The 15,490-nt window shown below is 46.8% G+C and overlaps 1 protein-coding gene across 1 annotated transcript in view; it reads right to left on the bottom strand.

The window, feature by feature from the left end:
- LOC105904895 (solute carrier family 45 member 4) overlaps nt 1-15,490 on the bottom strand; it is a 54,596-nt gene that overhangs the window by 12,544 nt on the left and 26,562 nt on the right.

Here is a 15,490-nt window from a genome sequence, read left to right as displayed (position 1 = left end):
CAGAGTACCACTATGGCTAACGCGTCAGACACCATGTGCCGCACTGGGGGGGAAACAGCTGCCAGGGCCGCTTTTTGCTGTGTGGTTTGTGTTTCAAGAACAAAAGATGACGGCAGGCGATTGCATCGTTTATTAATTGTGACAGAGTGTGAAAGTTCCGTGTGAATTTTCTCCCGTGTTTTGAGTCAAGCGTCTCCCTTCTCGCCATAAACTATATGATCTAATAGATAGGAAGCTGGAATATCTGCTGTTTTTACTTTGGCTTCGGTAAAAAAAAAAGTGCAAAGCCAAGCCAAAATAGAGACACACATCATGCCATTCTGTTGTGACAACACAACTCTCTCACTAAAGAAACATTTTCATTAACATGACAGGTTTGCACTTATAAATCAGCATCAAACCTCTTTCCATTTTTTTTCACACACAAACATTACGCAACTCGGTAACTCGCATAGATTTAAGTTGCATAAGCGAGGCAGGGAAAAGGGGGAGAGGACGGCGAAGATCTCTGTTGGAAGGTCACGTAGGTTTAGCTGGCCCTGGGCCCCATCAGACTGGCACGGGGTCTGACTTCTAATCACCTCCTGGTATTCAAGGGAGGTGCCAGGACCGGAGTGGGCACGCTGTGAATACTGAGTCCCGTGGGCGAGGGGGGGCGAGTCCCGTGGGCGAGGGGGGAGGTGTCGGGGGTTCTCGAAGCCTTTGTGTTACTGATCAGGACTGGTGCTGGAACCGCAGAACACAGGAGGACTTAAGAAAGCGGTGGTTAACCTTAGTTTGTTGGCAGCTGAGCAATGACAAGCTGGTGGCCTTCAGCCTGATTGGTGCTTGGTTGTTTGTTTGTGTCTCCATCCCTGTGTGTGTGTGTGTGTGTGTGTGTTTGTGCGCATGCCGTGACGGTGGAAGAAATGAGCACGGTGGGATCAACATAATCTATATTTAGTGATAGATTAGGCCCTGGCTCAGACAGGTTCGCCAGAAGACAGCTTCGCAGAATGGAGAAAACAGCGCCGCTCTAAAGTCCACCCCTTTAATAGGATTGGCACACAGCATCTCCACCCCACTGCTAACCCCACCCCCACCCTCTCCAACATCTCAGCCAACCCCCCCTTTACCCTGTCACTATTCAAAGCTACTAGGAAGGAGGTTGCCGGGTGGGGGGGGGGGGGGAAGAGAGAGAGTGAAGATGCCTCTTCAGCTTGCTTTCACATCCGTGAGGGACCGTGCCAAAGGCAGCGGCGGTGCCAAGCTTGTTATGTGATGTGATGAGACGAGGCCGCAGGCACGGCGACCAGACTGCCCGGGCCAGTCTCCCAGCGGGAGACAGCAGTCCTTTCAGAGCACCCTTCCTTCCGTGATGGAGGCTGGTGATGGTGCAAGACGGCCGTGAGGAGAAGCAGGGAACGCTGCTGATTGCTGGCCAGCTTGGCCATAGTCAGTTAGACACATGAAAAACGGTTGTAGCATTGCAAAATGGCTTAATCTTTTTATGACAATACAAGGAGGGCTTAATGTGGTGGCTGAGTTTGTTTGTCAGGAAAGTATTATGGGAGCTGAAAAGAATACACACCAAGAAAGAGAACCGCTGTGCGGTTGCGGTGGCCAACAAGGACACACAGCACGACACCCACACCCACACCCACACCTCCACACCCACACCCACACCCACACACTCACATGGGTTCAGGAATGCGGCACCACCAGGAAACCACAGCCAAAATGACATGCCTGAAAAAAGCGAATTAACCCAGAGCAAATAAAAAAAACGCTGTGAAAGCCTCGAGGACAGCGTGCCGCAAAGTGATTGATACAGCCTCGCGTGTGAGCGGGCGTTTATTGGAGGATTGCGTTCGGCTGCAGTGCGCATCAGAGCCAAGAGTGTGACTCATATCTTGAGAACCAGCGTTTGATGTTCCTCAAGAAGAAGTACAAATAGGAGAGATGCACTGGGTACTTCATGTTCTGTGCCTGTCCCAGAAAAAGGAATATTTTGTTTTTGCTTCTCCATGACATCATGTGTTGGGCCAGCCATTGTAACCAAACGAACTAAGAAAATAAATGAACGCCTGCTGGCTATGGTTGTTTTAAGTGGCATAGCCTACCTTCTTTATGCAACAAGACTGGGCACAGATAAGCATCACAAAGGACAGGAAATCAATAGGGGTTTGATGTTAATGAGAGCTTGAGCTCTAGCAAAACGGCAGAAATCTACTCTACCACTGATATGGAAATGAAACTATTTATCCACCAAAATGAAGCTATTTAGCCACCATGCTTGTTGGTAATTGGTTCCCCCCACCCCCTTTTTTTTTTGGTCGCCATCCACAACATTTAAAAACAAACACACACACCCCACATAAAGAATAAAGCTGGGCGGAATGACGCTGGGGTGTGTGTGTGTGTGTGTGTGTGTGTGTAAGGGGATGTGCGAGGCACCCTTCAGTCTTTAACTGGCCTGATGTGGAAGGAGACTGGATCCCAAGGGAGAGGCCCACTCGTTGCGTTCACATGGAGAGGAGGCGACTGGGGACGAGTGCGGAGACACGCAGGCAACTCACGCCCGGTGCAAAGCACATGGTTCCACCTTGTACTCCAGCGCCTACTTCCTGCAAACCAGCGGCCCTGTGACCATTTACGGAACGCTGCCTCCCACTTCCTACTTCTTGTTAGGAAGATCGTGGGATTTACCCCCCCCTTCAACTTTTTTTTTTTTTTTTTTTTTTTCAAAACCTGCTGTTATACATACAAACAAAAATCGAACAGACGACAAAAGATTTAATCAGTCGGTAAACACGCATGCTTGTTTCTTACGAAGGCAAAGAAATGACATAAAAAAAAAAAAGAAAAGAAAAAGCAAAGCCGGTAAACATCACAAACAGGACGTCAGATTATAGTAAATAATGACAAGGGTCCCTTTTTCCCACCATGTCAAAAATGGCGAACAATACTGAGAGCCGGGTGACTCGCTGTGGCTACAGGAAATATTTACCATGTAGGAAAGCAGGGTTGAGACCAGGTCAGCACAAGAGAGGGGACTTGTACTGGAGCCCACACTACCAGACCCCACCAGGGGGGAAGCACACAGACTCTGCAGACCCCCACTACTGCAGCTGAGGGGGTGCTGTTTACGGCTCACAGACACACACACAGACTCCGCAGACCCTCACTGCTTCTAAAGGGGGTGCTGTTTACAACTCACAGACACACACACACAGACTCCGCAGACCCCCACTGCTGCTGAGGGGGTGTTGTTTACAGCACACTGGGAGTCTTGGGAGTCTGACTCCCGGTGGCCTCTGGCCTCGTCCAAGAGAGAGTCCTGTGGCGGCCAGCCGCTTGATTATTTGTGTGCTTGGAGTACTCTGCTAGGAGGCCCCACACACACACACACACACACACACACACACACACACACACACACACACACACACACACACACACACACACACACACACACACACACACACACACACACACACACACACACACACACACACACACACACACACCACAGCAAGAGCACAATGCAAAGTCATTAGCCATGGCTTTGTGTAAACAACCCGGGCAACAATCTGGTTCATGCCAGTCTGATGGTGTGGGCAATCAGGCAGCAACCAATGAGGGTCTGCCAGTCAATAATTTACATGTGCAAATGGAGTGGCATCCCTGTATCCAAATCGTGAGGGAGCATATGAGTCCCTTTATGATGATGTCATGGTGAGGGAGCATATGCACAGTGAGTCCCTTTATGATCATGCCATGATGGCTCTTCCCAACATTGTGAAGTAGAGTTCACCAGCATTAGACTGTTCACCCACTAATGCAGAGGGAGTTGGCATTAGACCGTCATCAGACAGGTTAGTTCTAACCTACTGATGATGTGTTGTAGGTCTTCTGTGTACTGTAGCTTATATTGTGGAGCTAAACTGTTTTTAAGTGGTGAAGACAGGCATACTGTTGACACTACAACAGCCGACCCTCAACAGCAACAAAGAAAGTAAGAGAACATGCATCCTGTTCCTTAGTGTTGCTCCATGCGTGCATCTGCAAATGAAGCAGGACGCATGTGAACCTCGTGCCAGTCTCGGGCACAACCCTGCAACCTCTGTGACTGCCTGCACACCCACACCCACTCACACACACACACACCCCCCCCACACACACACCCCCACACACACACACAAGGACAGGAACTACAGCACCGCTCCTGGACCCAGTGAGTCAGCCTGTTCTCTGACTCACCACCACCCACCCAACCCCCCCTCCATCCCGGCCTACTCCCCACTCCACTCCACTCCACTCCACTCCTCACCGACACCGCCAGCCTCTGCCACATAAAACAATGTCATTTGTTCCCATCCAAGTCCAGCAAGCTCACCAAACGGCCTCGTGAGAACCTGAGCAGGAGCCAAGAGAGTGCGTAACTAACTGGCGTAACCACAGGGTGAGAAGAGGAAGAAAATTAGTTCAGAGAGAGGGAGAGAAAGGTCGAAAGAAAGCAAGAGCAAGAGATGGAGAGAGCGAGAGATGGAGAGAGCCAGAGAGAGAGAGCGAGAAAGAGAGAAAGAAAGAAAGAGGGAGGAGCAAGAGGCCAAAAGTTAAGGAGTTGGGCGATAGTACATCAATGAAAGAGGAATGGCAGGAAACAGGTGCCCCGGTTTCAGTCCCCAGCAGGCCCAGTCAGGTGCACAACCTCCTGACCTCTGGCTACACAGACCAGCACAGCACAGGGAGCTCCACGCCTGGGCCTCCTGACTGACTGACTGGAGCACAGGGAGAGAAGAGCGAGCCTGCCAGAGATCCTGCCTGTTCGATATTTCACTCACCGGGTTCATTCACTGAACCCCATATGCCAACCATTAGCCTCTTGGCTAATCTTCAGCATTATATTCACACACACAAACATGCCTAGGGGTGCAATGGTTTAAAATATCATTCCTCCTTAGCATTTACCAAGCTGGGTGGAGTGGGGTGGAGTGGGGGGTGGGGGTGGTTGATTGAATCGATCTAAACAGATGGGGGAGTCTGAAATATTAAAACCTCCATCGTTGGGCATTCAGCTCCTTCCCGCCCCCGACGGCTCTGGCACAACAGCACCCTCTCAGTTGGCCTTGCTCACGCTCACACACACACACACACACACACACACACACACACACACACACACACACACACACACACACACACACACACACACACACACACACACACACACACACACACACACACACACACACACACCAACAGCACCCTCTCAGTTGGCCTTGCTCTCACACACACACACACGCACCAACAGCACCATCTCAGTTGGCCTTGCTCTCACACACACACACTAACAGCACCCTCTCAGTTGGCCTTGCTCTCAGCGCCTATGAATAATTCAACGCCACCCCGATGAACACAGGGAGGATGAGATTGTTCAAATTTGTTCAGGAGAGACAAAGGCAGGGAGGAGGTTGGAAGGGATGAGACCCTGAAAAACAACCGTTACGCAACCGTCAGGCACACCTGTGGAGAGGATAGCAACCACTGGGGGTCTGGCTGTGGTCTGCTGACTCCCCCTCTCTCTCTCTCTCTCGATTTCTCTCTCTCTCTTTCCATCTCTACGTGATGGTTCAGGGTCATTGTGTGGGCGCTCCTGTGCTCAGCAAGAGCGTGAGACTGGAGAGTCATGCTGATGGACAGAATGTGAGGGAGAGAGAGAGACTGAATATGACAAACAGAATAAGAAATCCAGGAAGAGAATGGAACGCTTTGTCAGGTGTCAAGCAGTGAGTGAGGAGAGAGAGAGAGAGAGAGAGAGAGAGAGAGAGAGAGAGGGAGAGTGTGTGAGAGAGAGAGTGAGAGTGTGTGAGAAAGAGAGAGTGAGAGTGTGTGAGAAAGAGAGTGAGAGTGTGTGAGAAAGAAAGAAAGAAAGAAAGAAAGAGACTGAATATGACAAATAGAAGACAGGAATAGAATGGAACGCTTTGACAGGTGTCAAGCAGTGAGTGAGGAGAGAGAGCGTGAGAGAGAGAAAGAAGAGAGAGTGAGAGTGTGTGAGAAAGAGAGAGTGAGAGTGTGTGTGAGAGAGAAAGAAGCACGATTTGGAGTCAAGGTTCCAATGATGGGAAGAGATGGAAAGAGAGAACAACAAAGAAAGACAGTACACAATGGAAAAGAGATAAAGAAATGCCTTCAACTCTATCCATCAGGGAGCCATACAACACATCAGCCTCTCCTTCAGCAGGAGCGAAAGGTAACACCCGATAGTGTGATCTGGCATCAGGAGAAATGGAAGGAGAGTCTGAGGCCAGAGAGACTAATGAGAGAAGATCCCCAGAGCACTGTTTGATTGACGGCGTACAAATCACACTGAAACACAATGACACCGCAGAATTGGCCGGCAATTTCCCCGTGGCAGTAATTCCATCGCCTGCATTCTGACGGCATTATGTTATTCCATTACTGTAAAAGCTCTCTGTAACGGAGATGGGAAGCAGAGAAAGTGGAAGTGTGTGGGAATGAGAGTACATGACCGAGAGAGAGAGAGAGAGAGGTAAGATGGAATAAGCATAAGATAAACAAAGCTAGAAGGAGAAATTAAAGAGAGACTGAGCATGAAGGAGAGCGAGAAGGGAAGAGAAAGAGAGTCTTCCTGATATTGAGGAATCAAACGCTGCAGGCGTAGATGAGGAGAAAGAAGCACTGCGTGCACCGCCAGCTCCCCATCCCTCTTTCACACACACACACACACACACACACAGCTCTTCTATTTGCACAGGAGAGGAATACAGCCTACTGTCACTCACAACAGAAGCATTACTCGTTTCCATCCAATATTCTCCAGCTCAAAGTGAGAGGTGATAGGAGGACATTGTGATATAATTGCTCTACTACTACCTGGTATCATATACCCTTAACCTTATTAACCCTTTTATTTTGTGTGTGTGTGTGTGTGTGTGTTTGTGTGTGTTTGTGTGTGTGTTTGTGTGTGCACCGCAGCTGACATGGTGAAGTGATGTATGGAGCCGGTGAAACTGCGGCAAACAAGGGCCAGCTCAGCACCACTGCAGTATGTGCATGCGTGTGTGTGTGTGTGTGTGTGTGTGTGTGTGTGTGTGTGTACAGACATGCTCTCCACCCCCTCCCCTATAGCCAGACTGCAGCAGAGCACTTTCCACCCTCAAGCCTTAGACACACACACATATACGAACGTATACGCATGCGCAAACACACTCCAGGTCTGAGGATGAAGAAGTGTGTGTCTGCACATGTGTGTGAGCATGTTGGGGAGTCCTGCTTTCTCATTGGCAGGGGGAGGATTCCACGTCAGCATGCTCTTCCTCTCTCTCTCTCTCCCTCCTTCCTTCTCATTTTTATGCAGTAAGCACTCTCATCTTCCACCTCCAGAAGGGCGCAATTAAAACTGCATGGGCATATCTCTCCCTAACACACACACACACACACACACACACACACACACACACACACACTGCTGTTGCCAGTTGGAGGCTGGGTTACATAAGACTGCAGCAGCCACCTCGTCCTGGGACACAGACAGGCAGAAGAGCCCTGATATTAACACACACACACACACACACACACACACACACACACACACACACACACACACACACACACACACACACACACATAGATAGATAGATAGATAGATACAATACCAAAAATAACCTGTCAAATGTAGGGACAATTGCTATTGTAACCACTATAGGTGTGTGTGTGTGTGTGTGTGTGTGTGTGTGTGTGTGTGTGTGTGTGTGTGTGTGTCTGTATTGTGGAACCTGAGCCACAACAAGTCAGATCCCTTTAGTCCCAATCCACTACAGTGTGGAGTGAGTTGCAGCCATTACGAAACATTCCAATTCCGTCCCCTCCTCATACACATAGTCTGTCACTCTGTCACACACACACACACACACACACACACACACACACACAGGGGGTGGCATCTTAATAGAGATACTGAAGAAAAGAAAAGACAAGGAAACCAAAACAAAAAGAACACGGTGTGACTGAACGTTCTCATAATCCAGACAGATAAGAGACTAAGGGATTTGGGAGGAGGACCGCCAAAGAAGGCTCCTCGTCAGTGTTGTGTCAATATAGAAATCTTTAGTGGGACACTATTTTTAGAGTGTGGTGATCATTAGGGATGGGCATTCGATTAAATTGTCTTAATCGATCGTCGGGAGAATTAACGATCGATTTTCGATTAATCATTAATATTTTTATATTAAAATTCACTATTTATAGGCTATATTAAAATGCAGTGAAAATAGAAAAAACACAGCGTGTTTCCTCATTGAGATATTTATTACAAGATGAACAACTCTTGTGGCAGTTAAACTTACAAGATGGACAACTCTTGTGGCAGTTAAACGGGATCCGTTCAATGGTTACATTTGAAAATATGCGCTGCTGTACTCTTAAGCAGCGGAGCCGACAGCTAGAAGCCGGTGCTCATAAACACAACTGACCTTCGTTTTTTTTCTCTCTAACTAATTAATCTCACATTTTGAAATTCATTCATCTAGATTCATCGTGATTAAAAGTTTGTTTTCTTCTAAAGACTAAATCTTATAAATTAACGAGTAATCACTTCATTCATTATTTTAGACACTGTTGTTTAATTGTATTTTGTTCGTGCTCTCTCGCCATCAGCCAAGGAATGTATGCGAGACACAATGGTGCCCCTCGACGGTAAATCGTAAGAATTGTCCCCTGAAGCAATCACCTCAGTCAGCCCACCGTCTTCAACTATGTTGATCGGTCGACAGTCACCCGCAACCTAAACTGCTACAGCGTTGGTAACCTTTTCACGGACTGGTCTAGTTAATTTCCTAGAGAAGTCGTGGAGTGTGGGTTGGCGACCATCTAACCTGGGACTGCTTTCTGTCAGGTGCTTTGCATTAAGGTGATAACTTAAACACGAGCTGCTTCTGTGATAGCTACATTCAGCTTGACAAATGCTACATACAACTTTAGTTTTGTCGATTGTTCTGTCATTTTGCCTCTTAAACAGAAACTTTCCGCCCAACAATCCCTCAGCTCTCTCCATCTTCAACTACCGTCTCGGTCTCTTCTATCTAACTGACTGCAGACAAGGGGCGGTTTCGTGCCACGGGTCAACGCGCACCGGAAGTAAACAAAGTTGCGTTAACTGCGTTCAAATATTTGATTGCATTAATCTCCGCCACAATAATCTCATAGAATAACGCGTTAACTTTGACAGCCCTAAAATAAATAAATTACACGCACACTACGCAACAGAACATGCATTAGTTTTAATCGATGAAAAAATAATTTCATCGAGGAAATTCTTAATGATCAATTAATCGATCGTCGATTAATTATGCCCATCCCTAGTGATCATAGAAAGCAGCACCTGGACTCTGTAACCCCCCCCCCCCCCCCCCAAATGATTAACTCTTACACAATGGGCCTCATTCTCGAACGCAGTTAAGAAGAATTTAAGAGGAATTTAAGAGGAATTTAAGAGGAATTGGATTTAGGACAACATTCGGCATTCATGAAAGTTTTCTCATCTGGGATTTGCTCTGAACTTCAGAAGACTTTCCGAACTCGAAATAGCAGTCGTAACTCGGCCAGAGTTTTCTCAAATGCGATTCCTTAAAAAACCACAAGATGGCCCCATGGGCCATCTTGTGGTTTTTTGAGGAATCGCGTTTAAGAAAACTCTCCGTGTTAATGAATTTGTGAGAAATCGTTGGTGATTGCGTTCACATCAACTCTACAGATCCTCGGATTAAAGTATCATTAACAATTACGTTTCACATGTAGGCCTATAGTCATGATTCTACGAGGCACCGTGATGTCATAAAATAAATAAAAGGACTACACCGGAATGCTGCGCTCGTCTAGTGAGCGTCGTTTGGCACTGCCGTCTGTGCAAGTACGGCAATCCAGAATTTTCAAGTAGTTCCACGTTGGTGGAACGAACTGCCTAGCACTACCAGAGCAGGCGCGTCCCTCTCTACCTTTAAGAAGCTTTTGAAGACCCAACTCTTCAGAGAGCACCTCCCTTCCTAACTGGCACTTCGACTAGTGCTTAACTTGCACTTATAGCAGTTACATTCCTGCACTTCGTTTTTATTTCCTATTTCGTTTTTCTATTTCTTATGTAAAGTAGTATTTATTGTTACACTAGGTCTCTATTGCTCGTAGCTTGACTGTTCTATCCCTTGTACGTCGCTTTGGACAAAAGTGTCTGCTAAATGACTAAATGTAATGTACACGAAACCGCTTTGACATGACTCGTTTACGAGTTGCTTTCGTGTAGATTCGGTCGATTCCGACTGCACACGTCACTACGGTTGCGTGCCCTTATAAGGAGCTGGCAGGGCGTGTATGTATGCAAATTCAGGAGCACGAGAACGCGCTTTCAATTTAAGAAAACTCTTCCGGGGGAGCACAGCCCAGAAAACTTCTGCTGCGTAGGACCGCATTTTCAAGCGTGCATGAATTTGGCGGATGTCTTTTGCTTACGTTGTTTTTCCGAAGCCCGTAAGAAACATTTCAGAAGAAACTTCAGAAAATGTTCGAGAATGAGGGCCAATGTTATTAACTCTTACTTAAGTAACATAACTTAAGTAACATAACTCTTACTTCATGTTATTCATACAAATTTGTCGTGGATCCAATCCCAGATTACCCTTATAGAGTAGTTCTGTCCCTCCATCTCTGAGGAATGGGGGCAAAACATCTTTTTAAATAAAATGAATACAAATAAACAAATAAAAAAAATTATAATAATTGTGTCGCATTAACTGCACGCATGCGCGGCCCCCTTTTCTCTTGTCCCCCATGCAAGATGTGGCGTACCCATGAGGCATGCGCTTGACTGACAGATGGGGCCTGACACAGGGCTGCGAGATCCGTCCGGGCAACAGACGCTCCCTCTCCTGCCACGCTTCTGTTCATGGATCGATCCGAAACATGACAGGGGGGGGTCAAGACGAGGGGGCAAAGCCCAAGTAGTCACTACTGTGCTACTGCTGTCAGCATGTGTGTACTGCTCTGTTCGTCGCGCATGTATGACTAGTTATATCGACCAGTTGTTACAGACTAGTAACTAACTAGGATTAGTTATTGCCGACTAATGCATTTGTGTAGTTGTAACAAAACCATGTAGCCCAGAGCTAAGGACTCTACCAGATTAAGAGGGTTGAACTGCCACAAGATGAAAGTCCCCCATCTCCCTCATGGTAAAAATATAATTTTGGAATCGTGTCATAGGACTGCCCTCAGAAAACTCGCCGGGAGTAGGCCACGGACTGAGGGACATTGACATGTGATTGAGACACATATTGATGCGGAGCCTTCAGGCATGATGAAATGCACAGGCGTGGGGTAGCTCTGCCTTAACTAGGCCTCTGAGGACACAAGGGCTCAATCGATCAAACGATTGATGAAACACTGAGGAGAAGTGATGGTAGCAGAGGAGGACAGTGCTGCTAATATGGTGGGCACTTTGAGATACTGCGGCACATCATAAAGCTATACCGAGAGATACTCCTACAAAACAGTCAACAGTTGCTTCCCCTCAACACATCAGTGACAACCAAGTAGAATAACCATGGCATTTATACCACACTTGAATCATACCACAACACATGATGGCAGGTTATATTCTAGTTATCGTTATTGGAATTGCTAACAGTTTAACACCTGGTCAGATAGATGGGGTGTTTTCCAAATGGGGTGCAGTGTGGAATCTTGCATATTGCATTGACAGTGGCGTTCCTTTTCAAAAAAAAAAAAAATTCCATTCCACTGATGCCACCTGGCTCCATTTTGGCCTCATCAACAGCAGAGATGGGAGGCTGGTGAATGCAGCACCTCATCCCCAAGCATTCTCACCGGGGAACGTTCCGTGATAGGGAATGTGGAAAATGCGCCGAGTCAAGCATTCCCAACATTGCTCGCAAACGTCACATTTTCCGATGCTTTGTGGGATTTTTTTGTCGTTTTGTTTTTTTGCCCTGTTTTTTTCTGGTCTTGATAGCCATTCCCAGAAATGGGAGCTTCAATGCTGTTGTTGCAAATAGCTGGCATTTCTGGGCTCCTGGTTTACGGGCAGTGGGGCATAATGGGGTGACGGGCGGGAAGTGACACTGGACATGCTAAACACACTGAACTGAGATCCCCCACCATATACACACACACACACACACACACACACACACACTGATGGCAATCACCCACAAGGCCAACCCAACCAGCTTTTAGATGTGATCAACCCATCTGGATCCAGCTCTGTGTGTGTGTGTGTGTGTGTGTGTGTGTGTGTGTGTGTGTGTGTGTGTGTGTGTAGGGGGGTTGTTGACGCAGAGATCCTGCTGTCCCATTCTGATATGTATTCATCATCTGTAATCCACCAGTGCCTATTATGCAATCCCCTAAACCGGTCAGATTAGCCTCTTCATACGTCAGCCTGGTGATCCAAAGGGCCTTCCATAGAGCATTTTTAACAAACACACACACACACACACACACACACACACACACACACACACACACACACACACACCGTAGGCTAGCATTTATGTCCCTGCTGAGATTATTTAAAAAACATAATCCTAACCCGCGGTTGAGTGGGGCCTCACACAAACATCAGGAAGCATCAAACATCAGCCATTAAGTACTCAATCCAACCCCAGCAAAAAATCGAATTACTTAAATATGTTCTGTTCGCTCAGCCTACAAGAGATATAAAACCTCTTCAGCTACCTTCTGATGTTTAATGCGTTGTGACAATAAAATGACCTGTGAGTTCATTAAAAAAAATAAAAAAAATAGGTTCACGCCAAAGCGAAGCAGCGGTTACCTAACATGTTAGCCGACCCAGCAACACTTACCCTGAAAACATCAAACATCATCACTCAAGACTGGCTTTGTCTAGATTAGAGCGACTCAAAATCCCACACCTCCACCATTAGTTTATGTAACCACAGAGGAAGGACGGACAAGATTAGAGAAACGCTGTCCGGCAAAACACGCTAATGCTAGCGAGCTAAGGCATGGGGGAAAAAAAAAAGAGAGAAAAAAAAAAAAAAAACACATACGAGAGCAAAAACAAACAGTGAAAAAGCAAAGGGGGGAAAGCACAGGAAACTATTCTGTTAGGTTGTGAAATCAGTTATGAAAACACTGCTTTAAAAGAGTGGGGGTGAGGGGAGGGAAAGAGGGAGGTTAATTTATATGTCAATGTTTCCCCAATTTACCAGCCCAAGACAATGCTAGTGCGGCTATCCATCTTGAGATGGGACGTCTGACTCGGCCTCAGTGGTGGGAAAATAAGAATTAAAAAACACACAATGAGTGGCGAAAAAGCTGTGAAAAACAGAGCGAGGGGCACGATTGACTCGAGTGATTGTTCAGTTCCCATGTTCACACAGGCTAGAGTGGGGTTCCTGTTGGGAGTGACAAGGGGGGGGGGGGAGAGAGAGAGAGCAAGAGAAAGACAGAGAGTGAGAGAGAAAGACAGAGAGAGAGAGAGAAAGACAGAGAGAGAGAGAAAGACAGAGAGAGAGAAAAAAAAGACAGAGAGAGAAAAAAAAAAAGAGAGAGAGAAAAAAAAAGACAGACAGAGAGAGAGAGAAAAAGACAGAGACAGACAGACACAGAGAGAGAGACACAGACAGACAGACAGACAGACAGACAGACAGACAGAGAGAAAGACAGAGAGAAAGACAGAGAGCGAGAGAGAGAGAGAATGAAGGGACACTGTGTCAGGCACTCTGTTGAGGTGCCAGTGTGAGAGAGAGACCTTCTCAAGGGGGACAAAAAGACTGGTCAAAGAAATGGTTATTTTTGTGTTTATTTCTGCACCTCTTAAAATATACACACTTTACGTCTCACACAATGGGAACCGTGGTACCGGACTTGAAATTAATTTTGAAAATCAAGGAGTAAAATCCCTAAGGCCTCTCAAAGTGGTGATAAAATGTCCAGGGCACACAAAAGAGACTGCACAAATAACTTTAATATGAACAAAAATCACCCACATGCTTAATATCTATAAGAGGACATTCACATCCTAATACCCAATCACACATTGAATACATGGATGTATAGCTATAATTATATTCCTTGCGCAGTAAGCTAGTGAATATGCTGCCAGCTATTGCAAGCCTTTTTTCTTTTCCATTGTGTGAAAACAGATCTTTCGGTCCTACCCAATGCCATTGAGTAGTGCTTAACTTTAAAAAGTCACCCCAAGCTAATGCCGGCACAGGTGGACACAGACATGGCCAGTCACATGGAGGAAACTTGGACAGTCAGTGACGATCGCTGCCCTTGTGCCCTTCGCCACCACATGAGAGTCTGGACACTTATCAGACAGGAAGTCACGCTATTCATCTGCGGACAGATGGAGCAGAACCCACCACCACTTCGCAGAGGCAGACAGATGGCGTAATGCAATAAGCAGTCACAACACAAGCCCAGAGACCTGCACAGAACCTCTCCCACATACACTATAGAAAAACTATTTGTTGGGTAAAAGCACTTCCTACCGAATTGGCATATGACGATGTCTACGGTGAAACAATCACTTTGGATGATTGACATTTCCCTAATGGTGTCCTTTTGGTTAAAGAAGCCCAAACTTCGACATTGCTTCACCATGAGATCACTATGGAAACAGTCCATATTAAAAGGCCTTCACTAGTAACTTCCAAGTACCAAAAACTCAACTGATTTATCCCAAACAGTGTGGAGGGATACCTCAATCTGTATTTTGACCATTTTGGTATGGTTCCCTGACGTTTTGGTTCAGCCTCTGGCTTTGTACGCAGTGTATGGCCGCTCGGTCAAACCAGCAGCTTATCGGCGTTGTGTAAACAGAGCTTTAGAAGACTCTCGTTTAGCCCCCCAACAGGTAGTAGCAGCAGAAGTGCTGGAGCCGTCCCAGGGCTTCCTCTATGGGCTGCCGTGCCTATTTATACCCCCAGTTACATCAGTTTGGACTAGATAGGGCAGCGAAATACTGATGTGCTTATCACCTATACCCACAGGTGCATCATGGTATGTGTATGTGTGTGAGAATGGACAGATTATCTCTCTCTCAAACACACATAAACAAACACACACACATAAACACACACACACACACACACTGCTCCTATCCTTTTAAGCTATCCTCCTATCCATTCTCTCATGTACTCATGCACTCCTTTATTCAGTCAGTCAGGCATTCACATTCTGCTGATTACCAAGCGGTGTTTAATTCGGCAGGCTGCATGCTGCCATGAGTCAGACTCCTTTAAACAGAGCTGCAGATGGAGGGAGGGAGCCGGCCGTGAGAACCATCCTGGGCTGCTGAGCTATGCGTCTCTGGGGCGGGGGGGGGATGGGGGGTGCTGACGTGAGCAAGTGCGCTAACCGACACGTCTTTTTTTTTTTTCTCCTCTTAGGAGAGGATTGTGTAACAGACTGCATCCTGTGCAGAGGTAATCCTGGTGAG

The sequence above is a fragment of the Clupea harengus genome, chromosome 19 (assembly GCF_900700415.2).
Source record: "Clupea harengus chromosome 19, Ch_v2.0.2, whole genome shotgun sequence".
Lineage (NCBI taxonomy): Eukaryota > Metazoa > Chordata > Actinopteri > Clupeiformes > Clupeidae > Clupea > Clupea harengus.
The sequence above is the reverse complement of the archived record's forward strand: the minus strand, read 5'-3'. Positions and strand labels throughout refer to the sequence as shown.